Source organism: Hetaerina americana, unplaced genomic scaffold, assembly GCF_022747635.1.
Source record: "Hetaerina americana unplaced genomic scaffold, ioHetAmer1.1.p SCAF_5, whole genome shotgun sequence".
Taxonomy (NCBI): domain Eukaryota; kingdom Metazoa; phylum Arthropoda; class Insecta; order Odonata; family Calopterygidae; genus Hetaerina; species Hetaerina americana.
In genome coordinates, this window is record NW_027287095.1 from 57847540 (window position 1) to 57855198 (window position 7659).

Here is a 7659-nt window from a genome sequence, read left to right on the forward strand (position 1 = left end):
TATAATCGAACCGGTTTTATCTTAAAAGGTGTATTTGTGGAGAAGCACATGGGATATTTAGAATGAAATCTAACCAAATTATACTTATCTGACGAAATAAAAAGAGAATATTTCATACCATAGTGTAATACTAACCATCCTGTCATCTCCAACATAGTGGCTTGCATTATACGTATAGGTAAGGTTTGAGTTAAGTCTTCTGGGTTTTCCACCTTATCAGATATTCATCTTCCGACGTTTCGAAAGCTTTGGATGGGATGTTTTCACTGACATCGTATGTCATGAAAGCATTGAATCCTACATAAAAGGTTTTCATCGCCTACTAGGTGGACAAAAACTCATAATTTATTTTTTTAAATCCACCAATAGAAAAATTACTGTGCAGACTTTTTATGTAGCGTATTTTAATTCCTTGTGGTCATGATGGCACTATTAATCCACGGAAAGATAAATCCTGCATAAATAGTATAATCTTATATTTTATTATATTAGCAATGTAATATTTTAATGTTTTTTGTCTTTACCGAGATAAAAATAATGGCGAAAGACTCTGTTACCTAGCGAGAGAATTTATGTAAAAAAGAGTAGGTCATGATCCAAGTAGCACATTTCCATTTTAGCCCGTTCAATATTCAGAGTCTGATTAGATTATTTCCGTGTTAAAAATGTATTCCAATGCATGAAGAAAAATGATTTCTTGTAGAAAGATGTTGTATATGTAGCCCCTTCGGTCAAATGTTTTTGCAATCATTGATAGTGTAGAAGTGTGAAAAATACAAGTGTATTATTTTTTTCGAATATTAAATTCATCTGCATAACACCCCTCAAGCCGCCGCGAGGGCGGGGGACGTTAGGTCACCAGCCATGTATGCGAAATACAAATCATGACACCTCTACACAATTAGTAGTTCATTCAAGCCCTGGAACAAAGTTAATCCCACGAATGAAGGTACTTGCATGCAACAATAGCAGGGTACATATGTTTATTCAAATCATGCGGGAGTTGTTAAAAATATGGGTTTATTAAATTAAAAGCATGCTGGTAATCTTAAAATGCAGAAATTTCAAAGAGTAAAAATAATTCCCCTTGACCGGGATACGAACCCGGATCCCTCGATATTCGGCCGAGTGCTCTAGCTATTTAATCTACCGAGGCATCTTCTTACACTTCGATTTTTTTCGGAATCCCCATCAAGGAAAATGATTTTTACACACTGAAATTTCTGCATTTTAATTGATCTTAGCGGATGAATCCGTTAAAAGTTACTTTGGCGGAATCCCCCGCAGTTCTTTGAATGTATGCAGGAGATCGACCAAACATATAAACTGCCAATGCCTCCTTCGCGCCTGCAGTCATATCTATTTTGATCTTTAATGGTACGAGGAAAAAGCGGAATTTTAAATGCATCCGTTCTACAATTTATCTCCCTGATTTTACGTACGTGATTTGATCTACCACAGTAATTCGGGGCCCTTAATATTCGCGTGTCTTTAAATCCTCAGATAAGTAACCTGCCTCAAATATACGCAGTAAATGTAACCTGTATTTCAACCTACAGGCAACTAGGGGCTCCCATCCTTATTCTTCCAATAGTGTCGTGACACCGTTACCTTGTTCATAGCAGCTTTTCACAAACCTAGCTGCTCTATGTTTGCACTCGATCTAGTTCCAAAATGAAGCCTACCTCTAGAGGATTCTATACATACGCCGCATACTCCAGGTGGAACTAAATTAACTTACTATAACAAACCTTTTTAATCCTCATTACATTTCCCATGTATCTTTTGTGTGAATCCTAAATTTTTATTTACATTCAACTACTTTGAAGAGCAATTCTTTTCAATTTCAAAGCTAAGTAATTTTGTTTTTAGATTTTATATCCATTTACTCGTTACAATCTTGGCGTAAAAACACAATATCATTTATTTCAATTCATCAACGTATAAACTCCATTCTCATTACCTCCGTAGGACACATGATGAGCCTGAGGAGGAAAAAGTATCAATCTAATATTATCTCGGTAACGGCATAGCTAATTTTCTTCTATATTTTCTCAAATCTAGATTTAAAAGTTATTTTTTAATAATTTTATCCAATTAGAGAGATAAAATTTTATCTCATATTTGTGGATAGATAACTTTAACATTATCTGTTATGCATGATGCGTATTATCCGAATTTAGCGAGAGTTGAATCTAATAATAACTAATGAGCTCTCCTTTTGGCAAACCGAAATGACTAAAATTGCTGCACGAAAGAAACAATAACCGCTACACAATTGAATACATTGACATCGTGGGAACATCATTGTGAAAAATGTCTACACTATGCACACTATAATTTTTCACTTTGATCTTCCATTTAGGTAAGAAGGAAAGAGAGCACGGATTATTGGAGCGAAAAATTATAAAATGATATACAATGAAGAGTGCCAGTGAGGGATGGCAGTAGTATTGAACAAGAAGGTGGGAAGAAGTGTAGTGGACATAGAGTAAGAGAGTGAAAGAATATTATTGCTAGAAGTGAAAGCTGTACCAACGGAAGTGGTCATGGTAAATGTCTATATGCCAACAAGTAACTATTTAGAGGAAGAAATAGGCAAGGTGTACGATCATTTAGAATGCAAACGGGTGTTCCTCAAGGAAATATTTGATAATGATTGGGGATTTGAACGAGACGGTGGGCGAAGGAAGAGATCAAGGTGAGGTAGAGGACTACGGTGAAGGAAAAAGAAATGACCGCGGGGAGAAAGTACGTAATAGAGTTCTGCAGGAGACAGGACTTAATCATAACGAACACTTGTTTTAAGCGTCACAATAGGCGTAAGTGTGCACGAAAAATACCTGAGTATTCAGAAAGATATCAGTTATAATATATCGACCCAGGTTTAGGAACAGTTGGATCAATTCGAAGTTTCCCGGTAGCGGTTACTGATTCAGATCATATCTTAGTACTATTGGAGTGCAACTTCGGGAACTTAACACGGGAAGGGTGAAATGGGTGCGCTGAACAGAAAAGCGAAAGATATATCAGGAAGCAAGAGAAGAAAATCCGTGCAAAATGCTACAGATGGGGTGGGGAAATCACTTATTAAACCAGAAAAGATTCAAAAGCTATGGAAGAAATACGTAGAGGATCTATATGGTGAAGATCAATAGAGGATCTATATGGTGATCAGCAAGCTTAGACATAGATTTAAAATCCTCCAGATTCGTCAAAAATTGTTACAATAAGAATACAAGTGTGACAGGCCTTTTAGGGGAATTAGGCTGGGAGCCACTTGAGATGTGAAGAGAACAAGCGAGATTGAGACTTTTAGAAAGGTTCAGAAGTTTGGACTTTGTGGGTGCAGATTTGCATGAATTTCTTGGTATGCCATGTGGTGTTATTCTCTTTTACCGGTGGTGGCCTAACAGCCCCTCCACACGCCCTTTCGGGGTATTATGTATAGATGTAGTTACATACGGAGGGGGAACTTGATCATTGAAGCAGCATTGAGGCTTTTGAGATGTAGGTGTGGAGAACGAATTAAAAGGTTAATTGGACGGTTAGGAAATCAAATGAAGAATTACTAGATATGTGGGGGGAGAGAGAGCATTTCACGTAGCAATCCAATGAATGGAGGCAAGATGAATGCAGAGAAATTTGACTGGCGATGGAATGTACTTGGGTAGGATGTTAGGTTATCGAGTTATGAGTAGGAAAAGGGTAATGGTGTCGGACGGAATTACGGGAGATAGAGTGTATGCGGAATTAAAGAATAGTTTATTGTAGCGTGGGGTGTCAGGTTTTTTCTTGTTAGGCGAGGGAGTTAGAAATTTAAGGGTGTAGAGTCTGTTTTCACCCGAAAACCTAACTTATAACAGCAGACTACCAACTATTTTTTTAAAGGTAATCTACCGGTTAAGGTAGGTTTTTCGATGGACACAACTACCAAACAAATATTTTGTGGCTACTAACAAAACACAACCCTAAATTCTACTCTACACCAGGTCCCTCTTCATCTCTGAGTACTTTCTTCCGCCCTTCATCCCGTCCAACATCCCTATCCTGTTCCTTCCCTTTCCTCTTTTGCCCAACATTCTACCCTCTATCACAGTCTTCAACATCCCACTGCCGGTCAACACCCCCTTCATCCACTTTTCCTGCCTCCATAGGATTGCTCCCAACAAACCCCTCTCTTCGCCCACCATACCAAGTACTTCCTCATTTGTTTTCTTCTCTGTCCATTTCACCTTCTCCATTCTTCTCCACACCCACATTTCAAAAGCCTCCAGTCTACGTCTATCCTCCTGCTTCAATGACCACGTTTCCGCGCCGTACATAGCTACGCTCCATATCAAAGTTTTTACGAGTCTTTTCTTAACATCCTTACTCAAAGACCCCGTCATCAACTCCCTCCTCCTCGTGAAAGCCTCTTTGCCTAGCGCAATTCTTCTCCTTACGTCCCTACTACTTTGACCGTGTTGGTCCAAAACACTACCGAGATACGTAAACTGTTCTACCTGCTCTAGTTTTTGCCCTCCTATTTTAATGTTAAGCTTGCCCTTTTTCTTTCTAGAAAATCGCATAACCTTTGTTTTATTAATGTTGATTCTCATCCCATACCTGTCGCACTGAATTTCCAATTCACTCAGCAATGCTTGCAGCCCCTTGGCTGACTGACAAACTAAAGCTTGGTCATCAGCAAACCTAACTGATTTTACGAATTCCCCGCCCACTTTCATTCCTACCTCTAGTTCTTCCCATGCCTCTTTGATCATTTCCTCTGCATACAGGTTGAACAGCAACGGTGATAATGGGCAACCCTGCCTTACACCCCTTCCTAACACTGCCCATCCTGACTCCCCGTTTCCCACCCGCACCTGAGCAGTCTGAGACATGTACAGGTTGCGGATTAGCCTCCTTTCCCTCCAATCTATTCCTATTTTCTGCAGAATACTCATTAGTTTTTCCCAATTCACTCTATCAAACGCTTTTTCGAAATCTACGAAACAGGCAAATACCTCCTGGTTGTGTTCTATATTCCTCTCGATTAATAATATCATTACTGCAATGGCATCACGCGTACCTCTCCCCTTCCTAAACCCAAACTGATCATCCCCTAAGTAACCATTTGCCCTACTCTCTATCCTTTTGTTTATGATCCTGAGAACAACTTTAGCTGCGTGGGATATCAAACTAATTGTCCTATAGTCCTCACATGACGTGGCCTTTACCTTTTTCGGAATCGGAACTAAAACTGCTCTCACAAAGTCTTCCGGCCAGATTCCCTCCTCATAAATGCTACGGATCAGCCCATATAGCCTCTTCCTCCCACATTTTCCTAAGCATTTTAAAAGTTCCACGGGAATGTTATCTACCCCCACGGCCTTATTTAGTTTCATCTCCCTTAATGCCCTTTCTATCTCATTGTCTAGTATGCCTGGACCTAAGCTGTCTTCCTCTACGTCATTTTCTTTTTCAATGTCTAACTGTGTTGGTCTGAGTTCTTTACTATACAGTTCTTCTATATACTCCTTCCATCTCTCTTGGATCTTTCCTGCGTCAACTATTACCTTACCCGCCTTATCTCTTACTGTTAGCATAGCTCTTCCTTTCTTACTTCCCGATAACGATTTAACTTTGCTGTACAGCGCACCGATTTCACCCTTCCTCTGGAGACTTTCCATATCCTCGCACTGCGTCTTCCACCATGCGTCTTTTGCCTTATTTGTTGCCCGCCTCAATTTATTGTTCAATTCTTTGTACTTCATTTTGCCTAATTCTGTATTTATATTCTTCCATTTTCGCCGCTCATCCATCTTTGTAATCATCTCATCCGTGATCCATGGTTTCCTAGTCCTTTTAGCGTTAACGGTTCCAATAGTGTCTTTTGCGGCTTTAGACAACCCTTTTTTGATCATTTCCCATTTTTCTTCGATAGTAATAAGCCCTTTAACATCCTCCATGATTTTCTCTACCGCCTGTTTGTATTCCTTCCTTTTCAACCCATTTAATGCTTCTACATTCCATTTTATAACTCGCCGCCCCTGCCTTATCTTTTTGAAACGTACGCTACATTTCATAACAACTAAATTGTGGTCTGAGTCCGCATCCGCTCCCGGAAAGCTGTGGGAATTTATCACACTATTCCTAAACCTGTGTCTAACCAGGATATAATCTAGCTGATATCTTCCTGAGTCACCTGGCATTTTCCATGTATACCTGCGTCTTTTGTGGTGTCTAAACCAAGTGTTGGTGATGACTAACCCCTGTCTCCTGCAGAACTCAACTGCTTTCTCCCCGCGGTCATTCCTCGTGCCCAAACCGTAGTCGCCCACCTCATCACCATCTCTTCCTTCGCCTACCGTCGCATTCCAATCCCCCATCACTATCAAATGTTTCCCTGCAGGAACACACGCGATCATGTCCTCTAACTGATCGTATATCTTATCGACCTCTTCTTCCTTATGGTTGCTCGGTGGCATGTATACCTGAATAATAACTAAGTTCGTCGGTTCTGATTTTATCTCCACTAGTAGTATTCTATCCGTTACCTGCTCTATGTTGACTACGCTTCTTCCTACCTCTTCATTTAATACTATGGCAACCCCTCGTTGGCTCTCGTCCCCACCGCTGTATATTATTCTATACTTATCACTCCAGTAATCCCCGCTATCTTTCCATCTCACCTCGCATAGACCTAAAATATCTATATTTCCCCTTTCCATCTCTCGCTTAACATTCTCCAATTTCCCTGTCCTCATCATTGTCCTAACATTCCACGTTCCTATTCTAACTAATTTTGTCTTCTTCTCCTGCGTCTTCTGTCCTGCTGCTGCTGGTTTTCCCTTGCAAGGGTTTCGTGGGATGACGACCGCGGAAGCCTTGCCTCCCCCGCTGCCGGGCACGACACACGGCCGATTGGGCCGAGCCCCGTGGTTGCCAGGACTCAAAATATCTCTATTTTCCATCATATTTTTCTAGGGAATGATAATTGAGGTGGTTTCCCGTTGCCTTCCTCAATAGTGTTTTTAACGTGACACCATCACTTACTGGCCGCCCCACTGGGGTCAGACGCCATTGCAGCCGCCTCACTGAGGAACAGACGCTGCGTGGACTACCTTTCGTCTGGCTCCTAACCTTCGACCTATCTGGCATGGGTGACCCTACCAGGAGCAATAATTATTACTCCCGCCAGCACAGCTCTAGGGGTCATCGGAACGCACAAGCCCTTCCACCACGTCAAGGTTGTAGTCCGGGGAGGGACTACCAACTATGTGTAGGCCCTAATTGATTGGAACAGATTAGACCTACTCTGTTGCAGGAGAATGACAATTTTGAAAACTTCTTAATGCTGTGCCTAATCCAGTGTTAGTGATAACTAATTCGATAATATATCAAGTTGTAAGTAAAAGGTGTTCAATAAACGCACATTTTTTTAGCTATTCAATCACAATCTCAAAATTCATATTATTCTCCGACTAATATTAATATAAGAAATTAGTTTTTTAGTTCATCGAATCTTTATTAAATTCCGCACCCATGTCCACCCAGTACCACTACTACGCACTTTCCCCGCCATTCAAATGTCATTAGATCGTATTTTGAGACTTTGAGGAATTTTCTGGGAATGGTATTGATGTTGAAACTTACGTTGAAAAAATTTGACGTAAT